The 18,056-nt window shown below is 48.4% G+C and overlaps 1 long non-coding RNA gene across 1 annotated transcript in view; it reads right to left on the bottom strand.

Annotated features, from left to right (window-relative positions):
- LOC134957475 (uncharacterized) overlaps nucleotides 1-11,570 on the bottom strand; it is a 52,314-nt gene extending 40,744 nt beyond the window's left edge. Inside the window, exon 1 of the long non-coding RNA XR_010186611.1 lies at nucleotides 11,406-11,570. This is a non-coding gene — a long non-coding RNA (uncharacterized LOC134957475). The remainder of the gene's footprint in view (nucleotides 1-11,405) is intronic.
- Between the last annotated feature and the right edge of the window lie 6,486 nt (nucleotides 11,571-18,056).

The following is an 18,056-nucleotide window of genomic DNA, read 5'->3' as shown; positions in this document are numbered from 1 at the left end:
TAGTCCCCTTCTTCCTGGTTCGCTATCACTGCTCTGAGTGACTCCATCTTGATTTGAACCTTTGTATGTAAGTGTTCAAAGATTTCAGATTTAGAATAGGTCTCACCGAGCCGTCTGGCTTCAGTACCACAATATAGTGTGGAATAATACCCCTTTCCTTGTTGTAGGAGGGGTACTTTGATTATCACCTGCTGGGAATACAGCTTGTGAATTGTTTCCAATACTGCCTCCCTGTCGGAGGGAGACGTTGGTAAAGCAGACTTCAGGAACCTGCGAGGGGGAGACGTCTCGAACTTCCAATCTGTACCCCTGGGATACTACTTGTAGGATCCAGGGGTCCACTTGCGAGTGAGCCCACTGCGCGCTGAAACTCTTGAGATGACCCCCCACCGCAGCTGAGTCCGCATGTACGGCCCCAGCGTCATGCTGAGGACTTGGCAAAAGCGGTGGAGGAATTCTGTTCCTGGGAATGGGCTGCCTGCTGCAGTCTTCTTCCCTTTCCTCTATCCCTGGGCAGATATGACTGGCCTTTTGCCTGCTTGCCCTTATGGGGACGAAAGGACTGAGGCTGAAAAGACGGTGTCTTTTTCTGCTGAGATGTGACTTGGGGTAAAAAAGGTGGATTTTCCAGCTGTTGCCGTGGCCACCAGGTCCGATGGACCGACCCCAAATAACTCCTCCCCTTTATACGGCAATACTTCCATGTGCCGTTTGGAATCTGCATCACCTGACCACTGTCGTGTCCATAAACATCTTCTGGCAGATATGGACATCGCACTTACTCTTGATGCCAGAGTGCAAATATCCCTCTGTGCATCTCGCATATATAGAAATGCATCCTTTAAATGCTCTATAGTCAATAAAATACTGTCCCTGTCAAGGGTATCAATATTTTCAGTCAGGGAATCCGACCAAGCCACCCCAGCGCTGCACATCCAGGCTGAGGCGATCGCTGGTCGCAGTATAACACCAGTATGTGTGTATATACTTTTTAGGATATTTTCCAGCCTCCTATCAGCTGGCTCCTTGAGGGCGGCCGTATCTGGAGACGGTAACGCCACTTGTTTTGATAAGCGTGTGAGCGCCTTATCCACCCTAAGGGGTGTTTCCCAACGCGCCCTAACTTCTGGCGGGAAAGGGTATAACGCCAATAATTTTCTATCGGGGAAAACCCACGCATCATCACACACTTCATTTAATTTATCTGATTCAGGAAAAACTACAGGTAGTTTTTTCACACCCCACATAATACCCTCTTTTGTGGTACTTGTAGTATCAGAAAATAAGAATTTACTTACCGATAATTCTATTTCTCGTAGTCCGTAGTGGATGCTGGGAACTCCGTAAGGACCATGGGGAATAGCGGCTCCGCAGGAGACAGGGCACATCTAAAGAAAGCTTTAGGATCACCTGGTGTGCACTGGCTCCTCCCCCTATGACCCTCCTCCAAGCCTCAGTTAGGATACTGTGCCCGGACGAGCGTACACAATAAGGAAGGATTTTGAATCCCGGGTAAGACTCATACCAGCCACACCAATCACACTGTACAACTTGTGATCTGAACCCAGTTAACAGCATGATAATAGAGAAGCCTCTAGAAAGATGGCTCACTACAACAATAACCCGAATTTTTTGGTAACAATAATTATGTACCAGTATTGCAGACAATCCGCACTTGGGATGGGCGCCCAGCATCCACTACGGACTACGAGAAATAGAATTATCGGTAAGTAAATTCTTATTTTCTCTGACGTCCTAGTGGATGCTGGGAACTCCGTAAGGACCATGGGGATTATACCAAAGCTCCCAAACGGGCGGGAGAGTGCGGATGACTCTGCAGCACCCAATGAGAGAACTCCCGGTCCTCCTCAGCCAGGGTATCAAATTTGTAGAATTTTACAAACGTATTTGCTCCTGACCAAGTAACTGCTCGGCAAAGTTGTAAAGCCGAGACCCCTCAGGCAGCTGCCCAAGATGAGCCCACCTTCCTTGTGGAGTGGGCATTTACAGATTTTTGGCTGTGGCAGGCCTGCCACAGAATGTGCAAGCTGAATTGTACTACAAATCCAACGAGCAATAGTCTGCTTAGAAGCAGGAGCACCCAGCTAGTTGGGTGCATAGAGGATAAACAGCGAGTCAGATTTCCTGACTCCAGCCATCCTGGAAACATATATTTTCCGGGTCCTGACAACGTCTAGCAACTTGGAGTCCTCCAAGTCCCTAGTAGCCGCAGGCACCACAATAGGTTTGGTTCAGGTGAACGCTGAAACCACCTTAGGGAGAAACTGAGGACGAGTCCTCAATTCCGCCCTGTCCGAATGGAAAATCAGATAAGGGCTTTTACAGGATAAAAACCACCAATTCTGACACGCTCCTGGCCCAGGCCAGAGCCAACAGCATGACCACTTTTTCTGTGAGATAATTTAACTCCACAGATTTAAGTGGGTCAAACCAATGTGACTTTTGGAACCCAAAAACCACCTGGAGATCCCAAAAGTGCCACTGAAGGCACAAAAGGAGGCTGTATATGCAGTACCCCTTTAACAAATGTCTGAACTTCAGGGACTGAAGCTAGTTCTTTTTTGGAAGAAAATTGACAGAGCCGAAATTTGAACCTTAATGGACCCCAATTTCAGGCCCATAGATACTCCTGTTTTCAGGAAATGTAGGAATCGACCCGGTTGAATTTCCTCCGTCGAGCCTTACTGGCCTCGCACCACGCAACATATTTTCGTCAAATGCGGTGATAATGTTTTGCGGTTACATCCTTCCTGGCTTTGATCAGGATAGGGATGACTTCATCCGGAATGCCTTTTTCCTTCAGGATCCGGCGTTCAACCGCCATGCCGTCAACGCAGCCGCGGTAAGTCTTGGAACAGACAAGGTCCTTGCTGGAGCAGGTCCCTTCTTAGAGGTAGAGGCTACGGATCCTCCGTGAGCATCTCTTGAAGTTCCGGTTACCAATTACTTCTTGGCCAATCCGGAGCCACTAATATAGTGCTTACTCCTCTCTATCTTATCAATCTCAGTACCTTGGGTATGAGAGGCAGAGGAGGGAACCCATACACTGATTGGTACACCCACGGTGTTACCAGAGCATCTACAGCTATTGCCTGAGGGTCCCTTGACGTGGCGCAATACCTGTCGAGTTTTTCCCAACGGTTTATAATCATGTGGAAGACTTCTGGGTGAAGTCCTTACTCTCCCGGGTGGAGGTCGTGCTGAGGAAAACTGCTTCCCAGTTGTCCACTCCCGGAATGAAAACTGCTGACAGTGCTATCACATGGTTTTTCGCCCCGCGAAGAATCCTTGCAGCTTCTGCCATTGCCCTCCTGCTTCTTGTGGCACCCTGTCTGTTTACGTGGGTGACTGCCGTAATGTTGTCCGACTGGATCAACACCGGCTGACCTTGAAGCAGAGGTCTTGCTAAGCTTAGAGCATTGTAAATGGCCCTTAGCTTCAGGACATTTATGTGAAGTGATGTCTCCAGGCTTGACCATAAGCCCTGGATATTCCTTCCCTGTGTGACTGCTCCCCAGCCTCGCAGGCTGGCATCCGTGGCCACCAGGACCCAGTCCTGAATCTGCGGCCCTCTAGAAGATGAGCACTCTGCAACCACCACAGGAGGGATACCCTTGTCCCTGGTGACAGGGTTATCCGCTGAAGCATCTGAAGATGCGACCCGGACCATCTGTCCAGTAGGTTCCACTGGAAAGTCTTGCGTGGAATCTGTCGAATGGGATTGCTTCGTAGGAAGCCACCATTTTTACCCGGAACCCTTGTGCATTGATGCACTGAGACTTGGTTCGGTTTTAGGAGGTTCCTGACTAGCTCGGATAACTCCCTGGCTTTCTCCTCCGGGAGAAACACCTTCTTTCTGGACTGTGTCCAGGATCATCCCTAGGAACAGAAGACAAGTCGTCGGAACCAGCTGCGATTTTGGAATATTGAGAATCCAATCGTGCCGCCGCAACACTACCTGAGATAGTGCTACACCGATCTCCAACTGTTCCCTGGATCTCACCCTTATCAGGGAATCGTCCCAGTAAAGGATAACTAAAATTCCCTTCCTTCGAAGGAATATCATCATTACGGTCATTACTTCAGTAAAGACCCGGGGTGCCGTGGACCATCCCTACGGCAGCGTCTGAACTGATAGTGACAGTTCTGTACCATAACCTGAGATACCCTTGGTGAGAAGGGTAAATTTTGACATGAAGGTAAGCATCCTTGATGTCCCGAGACATCATGTAGTCCCCTTCTTCCAGGTTTGCAATCACTGCTCTGAGTGACTCAATTTTGAATTTAAACCTCTGTATGTAAGTGTTCAAAGATTTTAGATTTTAAAATCGGTCTCACCGAGCCGTCTGGCTTCGGTACCACAATAGTGTGGAATAATACCCCGTTCCCTGTTGCAGGAGGGGTACCTAAATTATCACCTGCTGGGAATACAGCTTGTGAATGGCTTCCAAAACTGCCTCCCTGTCAGCGGGAGACGTCGGTAAAACAGACTTTTGGAAACGGCGAGGGGAATACGTCTCGAATTCCAATTTGTACCCCTGAAATATTACCTGAAGGATCCAGGGGTCTACTTGCGAGTGAGCCCACTGCGCACTGAAATTCATTGAGAACGGGCCCCCACCGTGCCTGAACCTGTAAAGCCCTAGCGTCATACTGAGAGCTTGGCAGAGGCGGAAAAGGGTTTCTGTTCCTGGGAACTGGCTGATCTCTGCAGCCATTTTCCTCTCCCTCTGTCACGAGCAGAAAAGAGGAACCCTTTTGTCCGCTTGCCAACCAGGACTGCGCCTGATAATACGGCGTCTTATTTTGAGAGGCGACCTGGGGTACATCCCCTTTTTTAAGGCAATACTTCCAAATGCCGTTTGGAATCCGCATCACCTGACCACTTTACTGGTATAATTGGACAACGCACTTATACTTGATGCCAGTCGGCAAATATTCCGCTGTGCATCACACATATATAGAAATGCATCTTTTAATTGCTCTATAGGCAATAATATACTGTCCTTATCTAGGATATCAAATTTCCAGTCAGGGAATCCGACCACGCCAACCCAGCACTGCACATCCAGGCTGAGGCGATTGCTGGTCGCAGTATAACACCAGTATGTGTGTAAATACATTTTAGGATACCCTCCTGCTTTCTATCAGCAGGATCCCTAAGGGCGGCCATCTCAAGAGAGGGTAGAACCCTTGTTCTTACAAGCGTGTGAGCGCCTTATCCCCCCTAGGGGGTGTTTCCCAACGCACCCTAACCTCTGGCGGGAAAAGGTATACTGCCAATAACTTTTTAGAAATTATCAATTGTTATCGGGGGGAAACCCACGCATCATCACACACCTCATTTTATTTCTCAGATTCAGGAAAACTACAGGAAGTTTTTCCTCACCAAACATAATTTTTGGTGGTATTTATATTATCAGAAGAGTGTAAACTTTTTCCATTGCCTCAATCATGCAATGTGTGGCCCTATTGGAAATCACGGTTGTCTCTTCACCGTCGACACAGGAGTCAGTATCCGTGTCGGCGTCTTGAGGTAACGGGCGCTTTAGAGCCCCTGTATGAGACGTCTGGACATGCACAAGCTGAGTAGCCGGCTGTCTCATGTCAACCACTGTCTTTTATACAAAGCTGACACTGTCACGCAATTTCAACAGTACATCCACTCAGGTGTCGACCCCCCAGGGGGTGACAACACTATTACAGACACTCTACTCCGTCTCCTCATCATTTTTCTCCTCATACATGTCGACACAAACGTACCGACACACAGCACACACACAGGGAATGCTCTGATAGAGGACAGGACCCCACTAGCCCTTTGGGGAGACAGAGGGAGAGTTTGCCAGCACACACCAGAGCGCTATATATATACAGGGATAACCTTATATAAGTGTTTTTCCCTTTATAGCTGCTGTATTGTTTATACTGCGCCTAATTTGTGCCCCCCTCTCTTTTTTAACCCCTTTCTGTAGTGTAGTGACTGCAGGGGAGAGCCAGGGAGCTTCCCTCCAACTGAGCTGTGAGGGAAAATGGCGCCAGTGTGCTGAGGAGATAGGCTCCGCCCCTTTCTCGGCGTCCTTATCATCCGTTTTCTTGTATGTTTTGGCAGGGGTTAAATGCATCCATATAGCCCAGGAGTTATATGTGATGCATTTATTTTAGCCATAAAAGGTTTTCTATCGATTTATTGCGTCTCAGGGCGCTGCCCCCCCAGCGCCCTGCACCCTCAGTGACCGGAGTGTGAAGTGTGCTGAGAGCAATGGCGCACAGCTGCTGTGCTGTGCGCCTACCTTTATCTGAAGACAGGAAAGTCTTCTGCCGCCGATTTTTCCGGACCTCTTCGCTCTTCTGGCTCTGTAAGGGGGCCGGCGGCGCGGCTCCGGTGACCCATCCAGGCTGAACCTGTGATCGTCCCTCTGGAGCTAATGTCCAGTAGCCTAAGAAGCCCAATCCACTCTGCACGCAGGTGAGTTCGCTTCTTCTCCCCTTAGTCCCTCGATGCAGTGAGCCTGTTGCCAGCAGGTCTCACTGAAAATAATAAACCTAAACTAAAACTTTCACAAAGAGCTCAGGAGAGCCCCTAGTGTGCACCCTTCTCGTCGGGCACAGAAAATCTAACTGAGGCTTGGAGGAGGGTCATAGGGGGAGGAGCCAGTGCACACCAGGTGATCCTAAAGCTTTCTTTAGATGTGCCCGGTCTCCTGCGGAGCCGCTATTCCCCATGGTCCTTACGGAGTTCCCAGCATCCACTAGGACGTCAGAGAAATATGTAACACCTCCTTCATTGCCCTTAACATGTAACGTGTGGCCCAAATGGAAAATACGTTTGTTTCTTCACCGTCGACACTGGAGTCAGTGTCCGTGTCTGTGTCGACCGACTGAGGTAAATGGGCGTTTTAAAGCCCCTGACGGTGTTTGAGACGCCTGGACAGGTACTAATTGGTTTGCCGGCCGTCTCATGTCGTCAACCGACCTTGCAGCGTGTTGACATTATCACGTAATTCCCTAAATAAGCCATCCATTCCGGTGTCGACTCCCTAGAGAGTGACATCACCATTACAGGCAATTGCTCCGCCTCCTCACCAACATCGTCCTCATACATGTCGACACACACGTACCGACACACAGCACACACACAGGGAATGCTCTGATAGAGGACAGGACCCCACTAGCCCTTTGGGGAGACAGAGGGAGAGTTTGCCAGCACACACCAAAACGCTATAATTATACAGGGACAACCTTTATATAAGTGTTTTTCCCTTATAGCATCTTAATATATATAATCATATCGCCAAATAAGTGCCCCCCCTCTCTGTTTTAACCCTGTTTCTGTAGTGCAGTGCAGGGGAGAGCCTGGGAGCCTTCCCACCAGCATTTCTGTGAGGGAAAATGGCGCTGTGTGCTGAGGAGAATAGGCTCCGCCCCCTTTTCGGCGGGCTTTTTCTCCCGTTTTTCTGAGACCTGGCAGGGGTTAAATACATCCATATAGCCCCAGGGGCTATATGTGATGTATCTTTTAGCCAGTATAGGTATTTCATTGCTGCCCAGGGCGCCCCCCCCCAGCGCCCTGCACCCTCAGTGACCGCTGGTGTGAAGTGTGCTGACAACAATGGCGCACAGCTGCAGTGCTGTGCGCTACCTCATGAAGACTGAAAAGTCTTCTGCCGCCGGTTTCTGGACCTCTTCACTCTTCGGCATCTGCAAGGGGGTCGGCGGCGCGGCTCTGGGACCGGACTCCATGGCTGGGCCTGTGTTCGATCCCTCTGGAGCTAATGGTGTCCAGTAGCCTAAGAAGCCAATCCATCCTGCACGCAGGTGAGTTCACTTCTTCTCCCCTAAGTCCCTCGTAGCAGTGAGCCTGTTGCCAGCAGGACTCACTGAAAATAAAAAACCTAACAAAACTTTTACTCTAAGCAGCTCTTTAGGAGAGCCACCTAGATTGCACCCTTCTCGGCCGGGCACAAAAATCTAACTGAGGCTTGGAGGAGGGTCATAGGGGGAGGAGCCAGTGCACACCACCTGATCCTAAAGCTTTTACTTTTGTGCCCTGTCTCCTGCGGAGCCGCTATTCCCCATGGTCCTGACGGAGTCCCCAGCATCCACTTAGGACGTTAGAGAAAAAACTATTATGCTGCATATAATCAATCAAGCAGACATCTGCCTTCTTTCAGAGAATCATGTGAATGGGATCAGTATGGAAAGCCGGCGGTCGGGATCCAGACGTTCGAAATACCGACGTCAAGATCCCGATGAAGCCGACAGGGGTGCTATACCCTCTCCCTTACCCCCTTAACCACCCTACCCGCTGCCTAACCCTAACCACCCCCTTAGTGCATAACCCTAACCTTCCCCCCGTAAGTGGCAAAACCTAACCCCCCGTCCCCACTGGCCAAACCTAATCCTCCTAGCCTGCAGCCTAACCCGCGTAAGGGTGTGTCTAACCTTAAGCCCCCACCCCTTCCCGCACCCTAACTTCCCGGGGCGCAGCATGACCCCAACCCCGGAGCCTAAACCTAACACCAACCCCCCACCCGCGGCTTACCACTTCAGCGGCGCAGTGTCAGGACGTTAGGCATCCTGGCTGTCGGGATTCAGACGCCGGGATGTCTACCTATTCGGGATGCCGGTAACGGCATTCCGAATAGTGTCAGGATTCCGGCGTCTCTAATATGACTGCCTGGATCACGACTACATCCCATGTGAATTATGTAGACGATGTGATAAATAAGAACATGGGTCCTGATCCAGACGGTTGGAGTTGCTATTGCTGATGCTTCTGATAAGGTAATGCAGCAGGGGGCGTCATGCTTCCTGCTCGAGTACTGATCCAAATTGCGTCCAAGGGAACAGTATCGGATCTTCCCCAAGCGGCATCGCACTGTCAATCACTGTGTCCTGTGTGGCATCGGTACTTTGCAGTGCAGGACGACACTCTGTCCACATCTGAAGCAGCTCCATAAAGTAGTTGATAGATTGATAAATTTCCAGTTCTACTGTACAGTATGTGAAACACTGATGCCTTAGATTGTACCAGCCATGTATCCATGAACACTCTAATAAACAACCTTTGCCATTTTAGAATGGCTAAATATTCTCTGTAAAGTGCTGTAAAATATGTGTGTACTGTATAAATAATTGGTAGTAAATAAAAATAAATACATAAATAATATAATAGAAAACACAATGGCCAGTACTCAATGGTGTCCAGCATATAATACAGATACCATTCAAGTGACCAGTATACAATAGTGACCAGCATATAATATAGATCCCATTCGGGTGACCAGTATACAATATTGACCAGCACAGATCCCATTCAGGTGACCAGTATACAATAGTGACCAGAATATAATACAGATCCCATTCAGGTGACCTGTATACAATAGTGACCAGCATATAATATAGATCCCATTCGTGTGACCAGTATACAATATTGACCAGCATAGATCCCATTCAGGTGACCAGTATACAATAGTGACCAAAATATATTACAGATTCCATTCAGGTGACCAGTATACAATAGTGACCAGAATATAATACAGATTCCATTCAGGTGACCAGTATACAATAGTGACCAGAATATAATACAGATCCCATTCAGGTGACCTGTATACAATAGTGACCAGCATATAATATAGATCCCATTCGTGTGACCAGTATACAATATTGACCAGCATAGATCCCATTCAGGTGACCAGTATACAATAGTGACCAGAATATAATACAGATTCCATTCAGGTGACCAGTATACAATAGTGACCAGAATATAATACAGATTCCATTCAGGTGACCAGTATACAATAGTGACCAGAATATAATACAGATCCCATTCAGGTGACCTGTATACAATAGTGACCAGCATATAATATAGATCCCATTCGTGTGACCAGTATACAATATTGACCAGCATAGATCCCATTCAGGTGACCAGTATACAATAGTGACCAGAATATAATACAGATCCCATTCAGGTGACCAGTATACAATAGTGACCAGCATATAATATAGATCCCATTCAGGTGACCGGTATACAGTATTGATCAATATATAATGCAGATCCCATTAATGTGACCAGCATATAATATAGATCCCATTCATGTGATCAGTATAAAAAGGTGACCAGCATATAATAAAAATCCCATTCAGATGACCAGTATAAAGTAGTGACCAGCATATACTATAGATCCCATTCACATGACCACTATACATTGTATACCCTTGTCTTTGTGGTAGTTACACAAACAAATGCAATTTCTTTGGGCTTATATACAATACTCTTATAAAATGAACACTATTGTTTGGTATTGGCCTCACTTGCTCTCTAGTTCAGGCCAGGTGAATACAGCTGGAAAATACTGGGACATACGTATTCTAAAGAAAAATAAAATCTAATCCTAACACAAAGACTTCAAAGAAAGAACAAGTACCCCCTTCATGTCAAACATGTTCAACATGTTGCAACATAAATCAGCAACATAATTTTTTTTTAAGCATACTTCAGACATTTACACGGGTTAGGGCCGAATCACACAACACGTTATCTAAACAGGCCCATTGCTCCTGAAATCAGTCATCATCGCCACTGGGGGCTAAAATAAATACAAGACAAAATACACACAACAAACTGAAACAAGACTGCGTATAAAACCCAGCAACGATTTGCTGTAAAACCTTCTTATGCACATTAGAGATGATATGAGAATAAGGCGATGCATCAGCAGAGATGGCTGGAAAGGGGACTTAAACCAAAGCGTCTGCCTGCAAAGCCCATTCATGGGGCTCGATTCAATTCAGCGTAGATTGAATAGTGCCGGGAATTAGCTCCTGGTGCTATTCAATTCTGCCTGCTGTCATGTCAGGGAAGGCTGGTTCTGCTGGACTAAACAAAAAAAACAAAAAAAAAGTTTTGTCGGATTTCTGCTCGCACCCCAGGAGAAGAAAGAAATCCACTAGTCAGGGATGACGACACGTTGAATTGAATAGCTCTGGGAGCTCCCTCCCGGCGCTATTCAATCCGTGCATCCGAAAAGCATCACCAGTGTCCTGGATTAAAGGGCTATTATGGCAAGCCTAGGTATCTTGGCTGTTGTTATAGCCCCAGACTCTCATTTAAGGTCAAATAAATCACTAGAAGTAAAAATGTAATAATTCCCCGCTGTGTTTTCTTTATACACAGTATTTGTTACTGGTATTTTACTTTACATTTTGTTCTCTGACAATCCCTTGAAAACTGTTTTTACTTGTGTCTCATGCCCCAATATTAGTCTTTTAGAAAAGCAAAATGCACCAATTCCATTTAGCGGTCCACACCAACATTTATAAGAAATCAGCCTAGCAAGGAGAGTGTTACATTGCTGTAGCCTAAGGTACAGTGATCTCACTGGTTCTTAATAAGCTGCATTCCCATGGATCTTTGCCCAGCCCACCATATGGCTCCACTGTACGCATTCAGTTTAAAGACTCCTATGGATAAAAAAAAAAATAAGAATTTACTCACCGGTAATTCTATTTCTCGTAGTCCGTAGTGGATGCTGGGAACTCCGTAAGGACCATGGGGAATAGCGGGCTCCGAAGGAGGCTGGGCACTCTAGAAAGATCTTAGACTACCTGGTGTGCACTGGCTCCTCCCACTATGACCCTCCTCCAAGCCTCAGTTAGGTACTGTGCCCGGACGAGCGTACACAATAAGGAAGGATTTTGAATCCCGGGTAAGACTCATACCAGCCACACCAATCACACCGAACAACTCGTGATATGAAACACAGTTAACAGTATGAAACGATAGAGCCTCTCAACAGATGGCTCAACAATAACCCGATTTAGTTAACAATAACTATGTACAAGTATTGCAGATAGACCGCACTTGGGATGGGCGCCCAGCATCCACTACGGACTACGAGAAATAGAATTACCGGTGAGTAAATTCTTATTTTCTCTAACGTCCTAGTGGATGCTGGGAACTCCGTAAGGACCATGGGGATTATACCAAAGCTCCCAAACGGGCGGGAGAGTGCGGATGACTCTGCAGCACCGAATGAGAGAACTCCAGGTCCTCCTCAGCCAGGGTATCAAATTTATAGAATTTTGCAAACGTGTTTGCCCCTGACCAAGTAGCTGCTCGGCAAAGTTGTAAAGCCGAGACCCCTCGGGCAGCCGCCCAAGATGAGCCCACCTTCCTTGTGGAATGGGCATTGACAGATTTTGGCTGTGGCAGGCCTGCCACAGTATGTGCAAGCTGAATTGTACTACAAATCCAACGAGCAAAAGTCTGCTTAGAAGCAGGAGCACCCAGCTTGTTGGGTGCATATAGGATAAACAGCGAGTCAGATTTTCTGACTCCAGCCGTCCTGGAAACATATATTTTCAGGGCCCTGACAACGTCTAGCAACTTGGAGTCCTCCAAATCCTTAGTAGCCGCAGGCACCACAATAGGCTGGTTCAGGTGAAACGCTGACACCACCTTAGGGAGAAACTGGGGACGAGTCCTCAATTCTGCCCTATCCATATGAAAAATCAGATAAGGGCTTTTACATGATAAAGCCGCCAATTCTGACACTCGCCTGGCTGATGCCAGGGCCAATAACATGACCACTTTCCACGTGAGATATTTCAGATCCACGGTTTTTAGTGGCTCAAACCAATGTGATTTCAAGAAATTCAACATCACGTTGAGATCCCAAGGTGCCACAGGAGGCACAAATGGGGGCTGAATATGCAGCACTCCTTTCACAAATGTCTGAACTTCAGGTACTGAAGCTAGTTCCTTTTGAAAGAAAATCGACAGAGCCGAGATCTGTACTTTAATGGAGCCTAGTTTTAGGCCCATATTCACTCCTGCTTGCAGGAAATGCGGAAATCGACCCAGTTGAAATTCCTCTGTTGGGGCCTTTTTGGCCTCGCACCATGCAACATATTTCCGCCATATGCGGTGATAATGTTTTGCCGTAACATCTTTCCTGGCTTTAATAAGCGTAGGAATGACTTCCTCCGGAATGCCCTTTTCCTTCAGGATCCGGCGTTCAACCGCCATGCCGTCAAACGCAGCCGCGGTAAGTCTTGGAACAGACAGGGGCCCTGCTGTAGCAGGTCCTGTCTGAGCGGCAGGGACCAAGGGTCCTCTGAGATCATCTCTTGAAGTTCCGGGTACCACGCTCTTCTTGGCCAATCCGGAACCACGAGAATTGTGTTTACTCCTCGCTTTCTTATTATTCTCAGTACCTTTGGTATGAGAGGCAGAGGAGGGAACACATACACTGACCGGTACACCCACGGTGTCACTAGGGCGTCCACCGCTATCGCCTGAGGGTCTCTTGACCTGGCGCAATACTTCTCTAGTTTTTTGTTTATGCGGGACGCCATCATGTCCACCTGTGGACGACCCCATTGATTTACAATCATTTGGAAGACTTCTGGATGAAGTCCCCACTCTCCCGGGTGGAGGTCGTGCCTGCTGAGAAAGTCTGCTTCCCAGTTGTCCACTCCCGGGATGAACACTGCTGACAGTGCTAGTACATGATTCTCCGCCCATCGGAGAATTTTTGTGGCTTCTGCCATCGCCGTCCTGCTTCTTGTGCCGCCCTGTCGATTCACATGGGCGACTGCCGTGATGTTGTCTGACTGGATCAGCACCGGCTGGTGTAGGAGCAGGGATTTTGCTTGACTTAGGGCATTGTAAATGGCCCTTAGTTCCAGGATATTTATGTGAAGGGCAGTCTCCTGACTTGACCATAGTCCTTGGAAATTTCTTCCCTTTGTGACTGCCCCCCAGCCTCGTAGGCTGGCATCCGTGGTCACCAGGACCCAGTCCTGTATGCCGAATCTGCGGCCCTCCAGAAGATGAGCACTGTGCAGCCACCACAGAAGAGACACCCTGGTTCGTGGAGACAGGGTTATTAAACGATGCATCTGAAGATGCGATCCGGACCACTTGTCCAACAGGTCCCACTGAAAGATTCTGGCATGGAACCTGCCGAATGGAATTGCTTCGTAAGAAGCTACCATCTTTCCCAGGACCCGCGTGCAGTGATGCACCGATACCTGTTTTGGTTTTAGGAGGTCTCTGACTAGAGAAGACAACTCCCTGGCTTTCTCCTCCGGGAGAAACACTTTTTTCTGGGCCGTGTCCAGAATCATTCCCAGGAACATTAGACGTGTCGTGGGGACCAGCTGTGACTTTGGGATATTCAGAATCCAACCGTGCTGGCTCAGCACTTCCTGAGATAGTGCTACTCCCACTAACAACTGTTCCTTGGATCGTGCCTTTATTAGGAGATCGTCCAAGTATGGGATAATTAAAACTCCCTTTTTTCGAAGGAGTATCATCATTTCCGCCATAACCTTGGTAAATACCCTCGGTGCCGTGGAGAGTCCAAACGGCAGCGTCTGGAATTGGTAATGGCAATCCTGTACCACAAATCTGAGGTACTCCTGGTGAGAATTGTAAATGGGGACATGCAGGTAAGCATCCTTGATGTCCAGGGATACCATGTAATCCCCCTCGTCCAGGCTTGCAATAACCGCCCTGAGCGATTCCATCTTGAACTTGAATTTTTTTATGTATGTGTTCAAGGACTTCAAATTTAAAATGGGTCTCACCGAACCGTCCGGTTTCGGTACCACAAATAGTGTGGAATAGTAACCCCGGCCTTGTTGAAGTAGGGGTACCTTGATTATCACCTGCTGGGAATACAGCTTGTGAATTGCCGCTAGCACTGCCTCCCTGTCTGAGGGAGCAATCGGCAAGGCGGATTTTAGGAAACGGCGGGGTGGAATCGCCTCGAATTCCAGCCTGTATCCCTGAGATACTATTTGAAGGATCCAGGGATCCACCTGTGAGCGAACCCACTGATCGCTGAAATTCCTGAGGCGGGCCCCCACCGTACCTGGCTCCGCCTGTGAAGCCCCACCGTCATGCGGCGGATTTGGAAGAGGAAGCGGGGGAGGACTTTTGTTCCTGGGAACCTGCTGTTTGCTGCAGCCTTTTTCCCCTGCCTCTGCCTCTTGACAGAAAAGACCCTCCTTTTCCCCGCTTGTTTTTCTGGGATCGAAAGGACTGAACCTGATAAAATGGCGCCTTCTTAGGCTGTGAGGGGACATGGGGTAAAAATGCTGACTTCCCAGACGTTGCTGTGGAAACTAGGTCGGAGAGACCATCCCCAAATAATTCCTCCCCTTTATAAGGCAAAACTTCCATGTGCCTTTTGGAATCTGCATCTCCAGTCCACTGGCGAGTCCATAAGCATCTCCTAGCAGAGATAGATAGTACACTTACTTTAGATGCCAGCCGGCAGATTTCCCTCTGTGCATCTCTCATGTATAAGACTGAGTCTTTGATATGGTCAATTGTTAACAGGATCGTGTCTCTGTCTAGTGTGTCAATATTTTCTGACAGGTTATCTGACCATGCAGCGGCAGCACTGCACATCCAAGCTGACGCAATCGCTGGTCTGAGTATAATGCCTGAGTGTGTATATACAGACTTCAGGATCGCCTCCTGCCTTCTATCAGCAGGTTCCTTAAGGGCGGCCGTATCCTGGGACGGTAGTGCCACCTTTTTTGACAAACGTGTGAGCGCTTTATCCACCCTCGGGGGTGTTTCCCAACGTAACCTATCCTCTGGCGGGAAAGGGAACGCCATTAGTAATTTCTTAGGAATCACCAATTTCTTATCAGGGGAAGCCCACGCTTCTTCACACACTTCATTTAATTCATCTGACGGGGGAAAAACTACAGGTAGTTTTTTCTCCCCAAACATAATACCCTTTTTTGTGGTACCTGGATGTAAATCAGAAATATTTAACACCTCTTTCATTGCCTCAATCATGCAGCGAATGGCCTTAACGGGCATTAAATTTGACTCATCGTCGTCGACACTGGCGTCAGTATCCATGTCGACATCTACTTGTGCCACCTGAGATAACGGGCGTTTTAGAGCCCCTGATGACTTTTGAGACCCTTGGACAGGCACGAGCTGAAGACTCGGCTGTCCCACAGTCGGCACGTCGTCAAATTTTTTATGTAAGGAGTCTATACGTGTACTCATTTCTTGCCATAATACCATCCACTCAGGTGTCTGCCCCGCAGGGGGTGACATCTCTGCTAAAGGCTTCTGCTCCCCCTCCACATCATTATCCTCCTCAAACATGTCGACACAGCCGTACCGACACACTCCACACACACAGGGAATGCTCAAATAGAGGACAGGACCCACAAAAGCCCTTTGGGGGGACAGAGTAAGAGTATGCCAGCACACACCAGAGCGCTATATATATACAGGGACTAACTGAGTTATGTCCCTAATAGCTGCTTATACTGTATACAGTGCCAATTTAGTGCCCCCCCTCTCTTTTCCCTCTTACTGTACTGTAGAAATGCAGGGAAGAGCCAGGGAGCTTCCTTCCAGCCGAGCTGTGAGGGAAAAATGGCGCCAGTGTGCTGAGGAGATAGGCTCCGCCCCTTTTTCGCGGCCTATTCTCCCGCTTTTTTTGGGATTCTGGCAGGGGTATTTACCTCATATATAGCCCCATGGGCTATATATTGAGGTATTTTAGCCAGCCAAGGTGTTTTTATTGCTGCCTCAGGGCGCCCCCCCCCAGCGCCCTGCACCCTCAGTGACCGGAGTGTGAAGTGTGTATGAGGAGCAATGGCGCACAGCTGCAGTGCTGTGCGCTACCTTGGTGAAGACAGGATGTCTTCATGCCGCCGATTTTCCGGACCATCTTCCTGCTTCTGGCTCTGTAAGGGGGACGGCGGCGCGGCTCCGGGACCGAACATCAAGGCTGGGCCTGCGGTCGATCCCTCTGGAGCTAATGGTGTCCAGTAGCCTAAGAAGCCCAATCCGGCTGCAAGCAGGCGAGTTCGCTTCTTCTCCCCTTAGTCCCTCGCTGCAGTGAGCCTGTTGCCAGCAGGTCTCACTGAAAAAAAAAAAATTCTAAGACTATAACTTTCTAAGAGCTCAGGAGAGCCCCTAGTGTGCATCCAACCTCGGCCGGGCACGAAATCTAACTGAGGCTTGGAGGAGGGTCATAGTGGGAGGAGCCAGTGCACACCAGGTAGTCTAAGATCTTTCTAGAGTGCCCAGCCTCCTTCGGAGCCCGCTATTCCCCATGGTCCTTACGGAGTTCCCAGCATCCACTAGGACGTTAGAGAAAACTAGATATAGGTAAGCTTTTCTTCTGGTTCTTGTTCCAATATATCCCAGCGTCTGTCTCCCTCTGCTGGTAAGACAGTGAAGGTACACATTTGTTATAATGACTGGAATTCTGCTGCTCTCAGGAACAGAATTCCACATAATGCAGAAGGGTTCGTATTTCGGGGCTCGGTACGGGTGACATGCTGGTGACTAATCATTGTCTGTGTCGTCTGTGTCTTCTCCATCCAATATTTATTACCAATAAAGTTCCAAGCAGGATAAACAGACAGTCAGATCTGTCCACCTGCCATGAGTGATTTATAGCACGGAGTCCCAACCAGGAGAGACAGACTGACCAATCTGGCCCCTGACATGGGTGATATGTACCAAGTGGGTCATTCCGAGTTGATCGCTGGCTAGCAGTTTTTAGCAGCCGTGCAAACGCATTGTCGCCGCCCACCGGGGAGTGTATTTTCGCTATGCAGAAGTGCGAACGCCTGTGCAGCAGAGCGCCTGCAAAATCTTTTTGTGCAAAACAAGACCAGCCCTGTAGTTACTCTTCGTGTGCGTTGATTTTAACGACGGAGGGACGGCTTTTGACGTCACACACCCGCTCATCGAACGCCCAGCCACGCCTGAATTTTTTTTGCCACACCTGCGTTTTACCAAACACTCCCTGAAAACGGTCAGTTGCCACCCAGAAACGCCCACTTCATGTCAATGTCCTTGCGATCGGCTGTGCATTTAGAACTGTCGCTAGAACCAGTGCAAAACCACAAAGGACTTTGTACCCGTACGACGCGCGTGCGCATTGCGGTGCATACGCAGATTAACCGTTTTTTTTTCACTGATCGCTACGCAGTGAACAACGGCAGCTAGCGATCAACTTGGAATGACCCCC

This window comes from Pseudophryne corroboree, chromosome 9, assembly GCF_028390025.1.
Source record: "Pseudophryne corroboree isolate aPseCor3 chromosome 9, aPseCor3.hap2, whole genome shotgun sequence".
Taxonomy (NCBI): domain Eukaryota; kingdom Metazoa; phylum Chordata; class Amphibia; order Anura; family Myobatrachidae; genus Pseudophryne; species Pseudophryne corroboree.
Note: the sequence above shows the minus strand (reverse complement) of the source record. Positions and strands in the feature narration are given on the sequence as shown.